This window comes from Xenopus laevis, chromosome 3L (assembly GCF_017654675.1).
Source record: "Xenopus laevis strain J_2021 chromosome 3L, Xenopus_laevis_v10.1, whole genome shotgun sequence".
In the NCBI taxonomy this organism is placed as follows: Eukaryota; Metazoa; Chordata; class Amphibia; order Anura; family Pipidae; genus Xenopus; species Xenopus laevis.
In genome coordinates, this window is record NC_054375.1 from 43,673,321 (window position 1) to 43,687,486 (window position 14,166).

The 14,166-nt window shown below is 38.5% G+C and overlaps 1 long non-coding RNA gene across 3 annotated transcripts in view; it reads right to left on the reverse strand.

Annotated features, from left to right (window-relative positions):
• Positions 1-1,531: 1,531 nt before the first annotated feature.
• The window catches only part of LOC121401469, a 133,673-nt gene continuing 121,038 nt past the window's right edge, over positions 1,532-14,166 (reverse strand). For 2 of the 3 annotated variants that reach the window (XR_005966268.1, XR_005966266.1), the window contains 4 exons: positions 12,552-12,989; positions 9,783-9,879; positions 6,898-7,142; positions 1,532-2,381 (listed from right to left, as the gene is read on the reverse strand). This is a non-coding gene — a long non-coding RNA (uncharacterized LOC121401469). The remainder of the gene's footprint in view (positions 2,382-6,897; positions 7,143-9,782; positions 9,880-12,551; positions 12,990-14,166) is intronic. The other variant, XR_005966267.1, reaches the window with a different exon arrangement.

The window sequence follows — 14,166 nt, forward strand, 5'->3', positions numbered from 1 at the left end:
CAATTCGCTCAATCGAACGATTTTTCTTCGACCTAAAAAAGCTAGCAAAGCATATGGGTACCTTCCCCATAGGCTAACATTGACTTTGGTAGGTTTTAGGTGGCGAACTAGGGGGTCGAATTTTTTTATAAAGAGACAGTACTTCGACTATCGAATGGTCGAATAGTTGAACAATTTATAGTTCGAATCGTTTGATTTGAAGTTGTAGTCGAAGGTCGAAGTAGCCCATTCGATGGTCGAAGTAGCCAAAAAAAACATTCGAAATTCAACGTTTTTTTTCTTCTATTCCTTCACTCGAGCTAAGTAAATGGGCCCCCTAGTGTAAAGGAAACAGCCTGTAATTCAGAGATTTCTGGATAACAGGTTTCCAGATAACGGATCCCATGCCTATACTAGTTTTGAAATCAGTGGCCAAAAAAATGAGTTTGGGTATTGCATATGGCTTGGGTAGAAGCATCTTTAAATAAACACAAAACATGCTAAAACCTTTTATGAAACATGGAAAAACTTTATTAAATAGCAATGGATGAAAATCCATAAATGCTTCCAAACAACTGAATGGCACATGGAATAGATTTTCAGGGGTGAACCGCCTGTTTAATCAGTACATAAAGGTATTATTATGGAGCACACAGAACTGTAACTGGCACTATGTTATTTAAAGGAAGAAATATATATACATTTATAAACAATAACAAGTGCTTGTAATTACCTGATGTTTGTGCAAGAGGAAGACATATCATTATCTGAGTAGCTAGTGCACATGTTCTCACCAATTGTTCATGAGTATTAACCCTCTTTATTTCAGCCATTGGTAATATTTAAGGGCCAATCCATGATGGTATGAGGCCAAGGGCATTACTTATGTCTTTATATATTTTGTGAATACATGAAAGGAGGGTTTTTTAAAACCTGAAATAATGATAATACTACTAATAGTAAAGGGATTCTGTCATGATTTTTATTATGTCGTTTTTATTTTTAAAGTACACTGTTTACAAAGCAAACTATTCACTCTACCATTAAACATTTTATTCCTGCATCAGCAAGTGTATTTTTTTTCTTAGTTGTAATATTGGTGTGTAGGCAGCCAACTCAGGTCATTTTGCCTGGTCATGTGCTTTCAGAAAGAGCCAGCACTTTAGGATGGAACTGCTTTCTGACAGGCTGTTATTTCTCCTACTCAATGTAACTGAATGTCTCGCAGTGGGACCTGGATTTTACTACTGAGTGCTGTTCTTAGATCTAGCAGGCAGCTGTTATCTTGTGTAAGGGAGCTGCTATCTGGTTACCTTCCCATTGTTCCATTATTAAACTGCTAGGGGGGGGAAGGGAGGGAGGGAGGTGATATCACTTCAATTTGCAGTACAGCAGTAAAGAGTGACTGAAGTTTATCAGAGCAAAAGTCACATGACTGGGGGCACCTGGGAAACTGACAATATGTCTAGCCCCATGTCAGAATTAAATATTAAAAAAATCTGTTTGCTTTTTTGAGAAACGGATTTCAGTGCAGAAGTCTGATGGAGCAGCACTATTAACTGATGTGTTTTGAAAAAAAAAATTTTTCCCATGACAGTATCCCTTTAATAATAATAATAATACTATTTTGCTGTAAAAGGTTAGTGCATCTCACCATGCTTCAGATATATTATAGCATATATATAGAGGGGGGTCTGGCACAGTGGGGGCCCATGAGGGTTGGGGCCCACCGGGTTTTTTCCCGGTGTCCCACCGGGCCAGTCCGACCCTGTGTGCCCTCTTGAATACAGCACTGCCAAATCCAGGCAGGTCTGTTATCACCGTTGCCGCTGCAGGTCTCCTTCCAAGGAAGGCAGTGTGCAAAGTGCAAAAAACGGGTAAATACAATAGTACTTTGCACACTGCCTTCCTTATTAGAAAATTACCCCTTATCTATCTTCTTTATCTTCTAACTTAAATAACCATCAGAACAGGGGAACATTGAAATTCCTTCTGGTTATTTGTAAAATCTGTTTTAAGTTCCAATTGTCAAATAAATAAATCAATGCCGTTTGAAAAAGAATCATTAGATATGATATAAAAAATAAAATGACTCGTTTTTTTTACTAGGGCATACAGACAGTGATGGAGGGTGACAGATAAAGACTTGGTATATGTTACAATATGTGTGTGCGTTTGTGAGAAGCTCTGATCAGAACAGGTCATTGTTTTTGTCCCAAACACAGATTAATGGTCTTGCAGTATTCTTAAGGAAAGGTATTGGAGCTCAGAGCTCCATTGTATGGGTACCTGCCAGAGTGGCTACTGGAAAACTTCTTGGGCATGGTGCACTGGCTTGAAATGGACTTGAACTTGATAGATGATCTGCTTCTTAGGACATACACCAGAATATCCATCAACAGCTGCAAACACACAAAACATCGTGTTTAGAACATGTAAAGCTACTTTCGATATTACTAATGCTACTTATCTGGCCTGCAATAGCTACTATGAGCCCCTGACTAAGTGCCTATAGGGCTTATATTTTAATCTAATGTCAATAAATATTATTTTTACTTTATCTGTGATTCTGTGGATTTCCTGGAATGCCTGGAGGCCCCCACAAACTGTGGCTGTCCTTCATATTTTTTAAAGATATCTTTTGTAAAGGGCATTTTCCTTAAAACCATTACTGCATATATATATATATATATATATATATATTATAAACAGTAGGGATTGAGTTACTATTTGAATGACAACCCACCCACAAGGTTGCCCATTTCTTGTATTCTTCTAAGGTTTTCCCATCTGAATATTTCACTTTTTTTCGAGCATTGGGTCTACTGTATGGGTTACTATTACTACTGATTGCTACATCTTCTAAAGAAACAAGTACTAATGCTCAGTACAATATCTTGGACAACAATGTAAAAGCTGCATGTAGGCTGACTCACGGCACTTCGTTACAGTGTTAATAGTGTTACTAGTTTACACTGTAACTCAATACAAATTCTTGGTTAGAAGAAAAAGCATGCCAACATAAGTCAGTTTTCTACACAGTGGATTTCCCAGTATGTATGAAGTTCAGGACAGTAATTGTAACAATTACAATAACCTTAGACTTATCCGCCAGCCTCTTCTGTAAATAGAACCTTCTCCCGGCTTCACCAATCAGAGCTTGGCTTTCTGCTGTAAGGTGCAAAGTGTTTGCAAAAAAAAAAAAACCCAGAAACCAACAGGCAAAGCTGGAAAAGAAAGATAAGCACGCGCAAGTCATTTGTTATGGGAAAGGCCAGAAATTGCACATAAATTTAAAGGCATCCTGTCCCGTCCCCGGCAGTTGCGACACAATATCTGATTCCGGACAAACAGGACACTGAGCATGTGCCTGGGGTTTCCATAGCCAGAGAGGCAAATGACAATCATTTGGGAAACATCTCTTTAAGGCTTATTAATAGTTAATGAAAATAATACCTTCCTAAACAATAGCCTATAGCATAATAAGTGGACTATTAAAGAATTTTACCAATGTGCTTTGTGTCATTGACTGATCACCTGACATGAAATAATGCAGGTTCTTATTGTAAAAGGAAGAAATGTGGGCGTGAAAAACACAGCTCTGTCCATTAGTTGGCTGATGTAACATAGCAAGTGCCTTTGGTTTGTTATGTACTTAAAGGGATACTGTCATGGGAAAAAATGTTTGTTTTTTTTCAAAACACATAAGTTAATAGTGCTGCTCCATTATAATTCTGCATTGAAATCCGTTTCTCAAAAGAGCAAACAGATTTTTCTTTATTTCAATTTTGAAATCTGACATGGGGCTAGACATATTGTCAGTTTCCCAGCTGCCCCCAGTCATGTGACTTGTGCTCTGATAAACTTCAGTCACTCTTTACTGCTGTACTGCAAAATGGAGTGATATCACCCCCTTCCCCCCCCCCCAGCAGCCTAACAGCAGAACAATGGGAAGGTAACCAGATAGCAGCTCCCTAACACAAGATAACAGCTTTCTGGTAGATCTAAGAACAGCACTCAATAGTAAAATCCAGGTCCCACTGTGACACTCAGTTACATTGAGTAGGAGAATCAACAGCCTGCCAGAAAGCAGTTCCATCCTAAAGTGCTGGCTCTTTCTGAAAGCACATAACCAGGCAAAATTACCTGAGATGGCTGCCTCCACACCAATATTACAACTAAAAAAAAAATACACTTGCTGGTTCAGGAATGAAATTTTATATTGTATTATAGTATTATTTGCAGTGTAAACAGTGTAAATTTAGAAATAAAAACTATATAAAGAATCCCTTTAATATGAGCCACTTTAGTACTTAAAATGGTTGTGGTTTCTATATGGAATTATCTATCACACATACTACTAAAATAAAAAAAAAATTAATGAAAAGTTTTTTTATAGGATACAGAATTTTACATATGGCTGTATTTTGCTTCTATATGTAATGTTCAGAGTTAAAAATTTTCCCTATGTTGTGTTTCCACCTTTCTGTTTGTTCCACCAGGGTTAACTTCATGGCTGCAGTTTCCTGGCTGAGCAAGCAGGTTTGTGAGTATGAAAATCTGCAGTTTGTAGATGGAGCTTTACTGAAAGCTTAGCGATTGCTTATTGGCTTGTCTGACCCTGTTTTTGTGAATAATCCATTGGTACTGTATTTAGGTAACTTGTGTTACTGTGTTACTGGCCTGTCTGAGTTCTGTGGTTTCTTAAAACTGAACCATTGTGTAGTTCAGCCATTCCTCCAGCTTTCTGGATAACGGATCCCATACCAGTATAATGTGCATAATTCACCACTGAATGGGCTAGACTTGTTTATGTGTAGTAGAAGGTCATGGTGAGATTAGCAATTGCTGTGATGAATGGCTTTGACAAACACTTCTACGTAAAAACAAAGTTCAAGCAACTTTTCATTTTGTTTTTGTTTGGAAGCAGACGTTCCCTTGGCTACCGGTAGTTTATGTTCAAATTAACGCGCAACAGTACAAAGTGAAAATCTCGTGGGCCATTCCTACTTGTTGCAATATTGGATTATTATCTAGCAGCCGATACAGTACTTGTTGTTTCTGTCCAAAATGTGGCCAGATCTATAGAACGGTTTTATCATTGAAGGCTTCAGACAATTGAAATGTTTGGTTTCTTTGGGGACATCTGCAAGTTGTCCATCTGAACCAAGTACTAATCTAAATCAGTTGGTATGATCTCTGACTGTGTATCATTAATCTAATTGATTCATACACGCCTACGAATGAGATTTCCAACCTGCTTTACATCCACAATTCACTATATAATGTTCGAATGGGGAAAGAAATAAAAGCTGTAATGAAATGTAAATGAAAAATAAACTATTTCAAAACAATGATTCCAAATTGACCATTATTCTTCAGAAATTGGGGCAAATTCACTAAAGGATGATTTTTTGCCAGTGCCCGCTTCACCACGCGCCACGAAACTTCGCCAGACGGAAATACGTTAACACTACGCTATTTCACTAAAATGCGAGGTTGCGTCTCAGCAGTTGAACGCTGGCGAATTTTCTCTAGAAATACATCGGCTGGGCAGCATTTCATAGCAAATTTTCGCTAGCAGTCATTTCTGCATAGCGAAACTTCGCTAGCACTCTTGCGCTTAGGTCAATTTGAAAAGGGCGGGTACCTAAAAGTCGTATGGACGTCTTTATTATTATTATGGTGTAAACGTTTGAAGTGGCCACTTTTTAAACACATGTCCAATGAGCCATAATAAAGACAGAAGAGATCCTCTAATACCCTTGACATGAGCCCACCCTTAAACAAATGTGGCATGTCCCTCAAATTAGTTTAAAAAATTGTTCAGATATAAGTCTTTAATAGTTTGGACTTGAAGGTAATCCCGTTTTAAAAAAAGAAAAGTCGCCAGCATTTTTACAACTTTAATGCATTTCCGGCATATAGGATATGATGTCACTGACATAAGATTGAGGAGCATAAAGCTTTGTTTTTTCAGTTCACCTGGTCTGAGGTGGCGAAGTAAAATCTGATGAAAGAGGTAACATTCAGTAAAATTTGCATCTTAGTGACTTTGCGGGGTAACGACCATTCGCCAGAGCGAAAAGTTGCCTAGTGATAGGGTGCGAATGAATTCCAGCGACAGTCTCGTTCGCTAGCGAATTGTCCTCTATGCCTTTGAGTGCCTCTTTGTCAAGCATGACAAAGGGGTTTACCCCGAAACGTTGTACTTTGCAAATAAACTCAGCAAGGGCTTGTCCCTGCTTGATTTTGGACCCGTGTGCCGGTTGTATCTATTATACTTATTGTATTGGAGGATACCGAAGCCTTCTTCACCGAGCACCGGGCTTTCACGACACAGAGAGCCAGGGTGTGCAAGCTGGTATTACTACACAATTTAAAAACCAACCCACATACTTGGTAAATATAGATATTTACTGGGATATGGACACATTTGAACCAAAAATGCTGTTGATGGTATGATTTTACCAATAGGTATAGGACCTGATTCACTGATGTCTACAGATTTGTGGCATCATTTGCATAGCTACATGTTTCTATGATGTAGCAGTGTACAGTGAGCTTTTAGGTAATTCATCTTCATCCAATAAAAATGGTGCCTGGCTTATTTAATGCTTCCTGAGCGACAAGCTTAAATGAAAAGATTACAAGTGCCAGAAGTGACTCAGACAGACTAAGATCACTGTGTCAATATTTGGAAGGTGTTCAGCATTTTTCATATGGTTTGGCAACAACACAAATTTCATTTAGGCTAAAAGGTAGCGTTTATAGAAAAGAGAAACATTGAGAACTGTAGGTATGCTGCTGGGTGGCTCTTATCGGCTTACAATAAACAAAATGATCATATTTTATCTACAAATATTTTCCTTTTTTTGTAATCATAAATATTGCATGATCTTTGAAGGGGACGTTTACCTTTCAGTGATATTAATTGCCAGTTGCAGTTGGATGTAATCCAATATGTGACCATCCCACTTCTCCTTCTTCTCTTTTGTAGTTCTTTTTAATTATTTTGTAGTTTGGCAATTATATGCACTTTTTCTGCTTTTCTTCAACCTGCATGTTAAATAGTTGTCGACTGGCTTCCAAAAAACATATTGAGTCTTTTCGGGCCCTGGCTTTTAGCCACTGGATTGCAGTTCAAATGCCAAACTGAAGTGCTGCAAAACAAAAAAAAGTACAAAAGCAACTCATTGAATAATCATTAAAAAAGGCAGTCTGAATACCAATGTCTACATTGCACTTAAATTAGAAGGAAAGTAGAAGAAAAGCTACTGAAGCATTTTATTACCAATAGATTAGCCACAATAGTGCAAGCTATAACACAATATTTATTCTGCAGAATGCTTTACCATATAATAACAGAATGCTTTACCTTTACCATTGAAGTTCTCTGTTTGTTTAGGTTAAAAGCTGCCATATTAGCTTGGTGTGACATAATTTCCTGCCTGAGTTTCTCAAACTCGCTTATAGCTCTGGGCTCAGATTATAACATGGAGGGAGGGGGAGGAAAGGAAGGGAGAAAGGAGCAAACTGAGCATGCTCAAGCCCTAGCCCTGGAGGTTAATGCTGAAAACATGGAGTCTGATATAGGTGGAAAGGGGAAAACATTTTTTACTTCCTTGTTTTTTGACAAAAAGTCACGCAATTTCCCTCCCCGCCCATAAATTACAAATGCAAATTCGAATTCGGTTCAGCTGTGCAGAAGGATTCGGCCGAATCTGAATCCTGCTGAAAAAGGCCGAATCCTGCCCGAATCCCGAACTAAATCCTGGATTCGGTGCATCCCTAGTCTGATACTGAAGTCCATGTGTACACAATAGAAGGAAAGAAAAGCAGTGTTTCTTTTGACAGAGGACTCAGAGAAGCATTCAAGGGTTTACTTGTGTATTTATATAGACCTTTCTGATAAAATGTACTTAATTTTAGAATTCCTTCTCCTTTAAGGCAACTCTGATAGCATTTATTAAGGGTGAAGGAAAGGTTAAATGACTGTGTGATTGTAGTCACTTACCCCAGCCTGGGAAACTGTTTGCAGAGCACCTCTCCATCATCATATTTTTTTTCTCCTAGGTTTCCTCTGCCATAACTTGTAAATTTACCTTTCCTTGTCCTTGAAGTATAAATAATGTATGCAAAGCTTATATACATATCTTGGAGATACACGTGCCTACTTGCATCTATCTATAATAGTACATGGCACATACAACTCAAGGGAACTCTGCACCTAAAACCTGCCTTGACCCGTGTGGTTTCTTTGTATGTTGCATCTACTGGAATCACTAAAGAATGAATGGCTTGTAAGGGCCCATGTCTGACCCACGTGCTACCATTTCCCTTGTAGTGTGTTGTACCTGTATTCAAGCAAGATCTTGTACCTGTTTGTGGTAGTTCTATTACACTAGAATCTGGAAAAAAATGGTGGTGAGCAGTGGCTTAACTAGATGTTAGTGGGCTCCACAGCTAATTAGTTTTAGGGCCCCAACATATCCAGAGGTTATCCTTTTTTACCAATATATGTGGAAATTGCTCATTAATTAGTTCCTCATGGGGCCACCTATACCTCCTGGGCCCCCCTGCAGTCCTCTGTAGTCACGCCCTTGGTGGTAAAAACATGGCACACTGCAACAATTTTATGGGCTTTGCACTTTTGTTAAGAATTTTTTTTATTAAGTTTTAAGCTCCCCCTTCTTATTTTAGCCATAGCAGCAGTCAGTTTCTTTGTTGTGATTGACATTGGAGGATATGGCCTGTTAGATGGATTCATTGATATCCTCCAGTGTCAATCACAATACAGCAAACACAAGAGTAATTTGAATCGCCATACTAGAACTCACTTAGAGGCCCATTTATCAAAGGTAAAATTTCGAATTCATGTGATTTCTTTTTAATTCTAATAAATTCCAATATACTCAAAATTCGATTGGGAGGTTAAGAAAAAAAATCGAATATCTAAAACTCACGTGAATCACATTTTCCGAAAAAAAATCGAATGTCAGGAACACTAATAACATCTTTAAATTGGTCACTGGAACTCTCCCATTGAGTTATACAGTACATGAACTCAGCAGGTTTAAGGTGGCGAATAGTCTAATTCAAATTATTCCCAGGATATCTGTTTGATAAATCTCGACATTCAAATCTGAATTAAAATTCAAATCAAGTTTGGATAATTCACCATTTCAATTTGAGAGATTTGATCAAAAAAAAAATTCTAAAATTCAAATTTGAATTCACTATTCGACCCTAAATAAATCTGCCCCTTAATTAGATAAACTCAGTAGGATTGTTTTGCCACCAATAATGAACATGCAGGTCCGCAAATTTCTTTTTTGGGTAACTGGGTTCCCCCCTCCATTTTTTAACATATGGAACATTAACTATACACTGGGCTCATGTGTAGGGCAATATAACAACTCTATTTTCCTTTATTAAGGTTCCCTGGGCTTGAGTAATGTAATGTATTTGCTGCAACATATAAGTCCATTCAACTTTATCATTTCCTGCAGTATGCAAATTAGCCAACGTTATCGCATATTCACTTTGACTGCCAAAATAACACTAGCGAAAATTTGCCTGGAAACAACTTCGCACTGTAGGGAATTGCAGTTGTCCTAGTGAATTTACACCTGGAGAAGTGTTGCGATGGCTGCGAAGCCATCATTTGTGAGTTTTCGCCAGTTAGGGTATTTGCACCAATGGGAGATGGCCTTCCTGTAAGTCAGAGCTTTTTATATTTCAGGTACTGTATATACAGAAATGATACCTTTATTTCCTCATTATAATTTACAGCAGCTCACCATTATCTGGCCTTGTTTTAAGTGCCAGGGACACTGCACATGCTCAGTATGCTCTGGGCCGCTGTTGAGAATCTCCGAAAGCTGATTTTATGGGTGCCTGGAAATGATCAAAACAATAGCAGAAAGCGATTTTACATTTGTCATCTAAGCTGTTGCTATAATCAGTTCTGTTATAGAATACACTGGTTTCTTCTAATCAATTTGAATAAATGACTACTCAGTCTGGTATTGTGAAGTTTATAGGATATGTATAAATTATATTAGTATTTTGAGTACTGTAACTGACAGCAGTCCAATGCATGTGCAGTGAATCAACAGAAAAGAAGATGGGCAGATACTGGGGCATCTCCAGAGGCACAGAATTTTCAGATAACGGATCCCATACCTGTACAATAGGTCAATTTACCAATGCTTTGGGGCCCCCAAATTGAATTTGCTGTGGGTGGTGATTGGAACACTGAAATGCTGAGAAAGACCATTTCCAAAAGGGGAAGCAGGAATTGTGGCGGGCGTTTACAAATATTGCTAGGGTAACTAGGACCCTAGTTACCAGATTGGTTAAGATGCAAATTGAAGAGCTGCTGAATAAAAAGCTAATTAACTCAAAAACCTTCAGTACTAAAAAATGAAAATAAATTGCAAATTGTCTCAGAATAACACTTTCGACATTATACCAAACGTTTTCTCAAACAACCCCTTTAACAAAAAACTCAAATGTAAAAAACTCAAATGTAAAAAACTCAAAGAGGCCCATTTATCAACGTCTGAATTTATCTCATTATTTTCTGAAAAATACTCAGACTAAATCCGCACAAGTTTTTTAATACATTTTCCCAAAATTTTTCTGTGCGGGAAAAAGATGTAAAAAAAAACCGTGAAAAATACGAATCGTACGAATTTTTCAGGTTTTCCATCCGAAAACTCAGATTCTCCCACTGACTTATATGCAACCTCGGCAGTTCTGAGATGCCGGATTTTCGGATTCTGACTTTTTCCATCCTCGTTTTTTTTTCCCACAAAAAATTCAGATTCTGTAGTAAAAAAACACATTTTTTGGGTTTTTGGCATTCGGAGTTTAATAGATAACCCCCTTAGTGTTTTTTTCACTCCAGTCAGCTGATCCAGTTTAACACACTGAGCATAATGCTTAAAAAACTGATTTATTTTCAGGTCCACTGACAGTGACAACATAAACCAGTCATTAGGGCGCCCTATGAGATCAATTTCAAAATATGCTTTTATCAGGGTGACAATCGTTGCTACTCTGTCAAGCAAACACAGCTATACTCTAGTGAAAAATTGGCATTTGTTTCTGGGGAAGTTTAATTAAATGTGCCCCAAACAATGCATCAAAAACAGGTCTGATTGGATATGTTGTTTCAGCAGCTGCTAACCACAGGAATGTGTCTCCATTACTGTTACTAACTGAGCCATGGAGACACTCCACCTATTTATAAGGTATCTAAAACCTAACGCTTTTGTGACTGCATTTGAGGTTTGAAGCCATTGTTATTCAAAACCAAGTTTCAGAATGTAAATAGAACATAAACAGGTTATCTCGTGTTAATTACATTGTGCAACTGTTCAGTGCCTGCCTTACATTTTATTTAGGGCCTTCTACATGGTTATAGAGGGACAGAATCCCAGAAACATTTCCACTGGTTTTTGATCTTATTCATCCTTACTAATACCTGCTATTTAAAATGCTGTTAAAGGAGAAGGAAAGGCTAAAACTAAGTAAGCTTTATTAGAAAGGTCTATATAAATACACCAGTAAACCCTCAAAGTAATGCTGCTCTGAGTCCTCTGTCAAAAGAAAAGCTGCATTTATTTCCTTCTATTGTGTACACATGGACTTCTGTATCAGACTTCCTGTTTTCAGCATAAACCTCCAGGGCAGGGCTTGAGCATGCTCAGTTTGCTCCTCTCTCCCTCACCCCTCCCTCCTCCCCTTCCTGCTGTAATCTGAGCCCAGAGCTATGAGTGAGCAGGGAGAGACTCAGGCAGGAAGTGATGTCACAGCAAGCCAATATAGCAGCTGCTATCCTAAACAAACAGAGAGAGCTTCTAGAGCTGTTTACTCAGGTACAGTAAAACATTCTGCAAAATAAATATAGGGGCCCATTTACTTAGCTCGAGTGAAGGAATAGAATAAAAAAAACTTTGAATTTCGAATGATTTTTTTTGGCTACTTCGACCATCGAATTGGCTACTTCGACCTTCGACTACGACTTCGAATCGACTATTCGACCATTCGATAGTCGAAGTACTGTCTCTTTAAAAAAAACTTTGACCCCCTAGTTTGCCACCTAAAACCTACCGAGGTGCCATGTTAGCCTATGGGGAAGCTCCCCATAGGCTTTGTAACAATTTTTAGGTCGAAGAAAAATCGTTCGATCGATGGATTAAAATCCTTCTAATCGAACGATTTTTTGTTCGATCGAACTAATTGTGGTAAATCCTTCGACTTCGAATTTCGAAGTCGAAGGATTTACATTCGACAGTCGAATATCGAGGGTTAATTAACCCTCGATAGTCGACCCTAGGTAAATCTGCCCCATAGTGTTATAGCTTGCACTATTGTGGCTAATCTATTGACAATAAACTTTCTAGTAGCTTTCATTCTCCTTTAAGGTGCATAGTTAGTAACTGTGAGACTATGGGGGGTAATTTACAAAGACCCCAGATTTAAAATAGAGCAGAGTATTGCTGCACTTTGAGGCTTGCACCAAATAAAACAAATATAAAAAAAGGCAGCTCAGTCCTTACCTGCTTGTCATAGGGCCAGTAACGTAATTAGCGGGGGGCGGGCCTGGGTCTGGGACGTGCAGCAGGGCCCCCCTCCGTCCGGCTTCAGCGATGAGCAGGCTGCCAGGGGGTCCGGGCCCTGGTCCAACCGCACCCCCTGCTCCACCGGTAGTTTGGCCACTGCATAAGGCATTTGAGTTATATTCCAGCAGTGCAAGAGTCATTTGGGGAGTGCAGGTGTTTTTTTCCTTGCTGCCAAGAGTATGGCAGGTGTAATCATGCAAAAACCATGGAGAGTTTGCATCACTTTTTGTGCTTGGCTTGACTTGACTTTGTAAATGACCTTTTACAGGTTTTACTCTTATTTTGTATAGCTTACATTCTTCATTCAGTGACTCTTGTCTGATCCTCAGTTCTCACATCCAAACCAAAGACAAGTTTCATTGCAATGCTAGAGTGCTGCAGAAAAAAAGTTAAACAATTAAAATAAATACAAACTGGACATCCACTGCAAATGATCTAAGCATACGATATTTTATATTTAAAATGCCCCCTTTTAATAGGCCCTGTTTATGTGTAGGTTGATGTGTGCTGGCATAAAGGGCATGGGAACTCAGGCAGGACTGGAGCACTGTTCCTTTATTTGCCATTTGGATTGGAACTGATTGTTACCTTTAGAATATAGTTCAGATACCGTGTTAGGTAACAGAATGGATTCCCCCCAAGATAAAGCAAAAACAAAACAGACAAGTGAGGTTGCCACTTTTCACATTACAATAATCACAGCTCACTCTGAGGGATGGCATTTTTCCCTGATCATTGTTTTTTATTAAATCTGTTGTTTTTTCCCCTGCAGGTTAAATAAACACAAGCTTCAATTCTGTTGTTTTATTGGCTACAGCAACACGGGGAGGCCCATTCATTAACAGACACATCTTAGTGGTACAGGTAATAGGATCTGTGATTCAGAAACCCGCTATCCACAAATCTCTGAAATATGGAAACGCCATCTCGCATAGACTCCATTCTATCCATATAGATGAATTAATCCTTATTAGAAGCAAAACCAGCCTATTGGGTTTATTTAATATTATTTAAGATCCAATTTATGGAAAGATCTGGAAAATACCAGGTCCTGAGCATTCTGGATAACAGGTCCCATACCTGTACTGCTTACAAAGTGCCTGCCATACATTTGCCTGATTGTCAAGAATAATAGGTCCCATGGCCTGTATTAGAGCTTTTAGAAACCACAGTTAAACTCATTTTCTCTAAAAAGATCCGAATATGAAAAGTACTGACAAAAAATTCTTAACGATCCAAATAAAAATATGAAAAACTCTGAAAAAATTCGACTTTTTCAGACAATTGCTAATGAAAAAAATCCGAAAACCTCTAAGGGGCCCATTTACTTAGTTCGAGTGAAGGAATAGAATAAAAAAACCTTCGAATTTCGAATGTTTTTTTTGGCTACTTCAACCATCAAATTGGCTACTTCGACTACGACTTCGAACTAAAAATCGTTCGACTATTCGACCATTCCATAGTCGAAGTACTGTCTCTTTAAAAAAAACTTCGACCCCCTACTTCGCCACTGAAAACCTACCGAGGTGCTATGTTAGCCTATGGGGAAGGT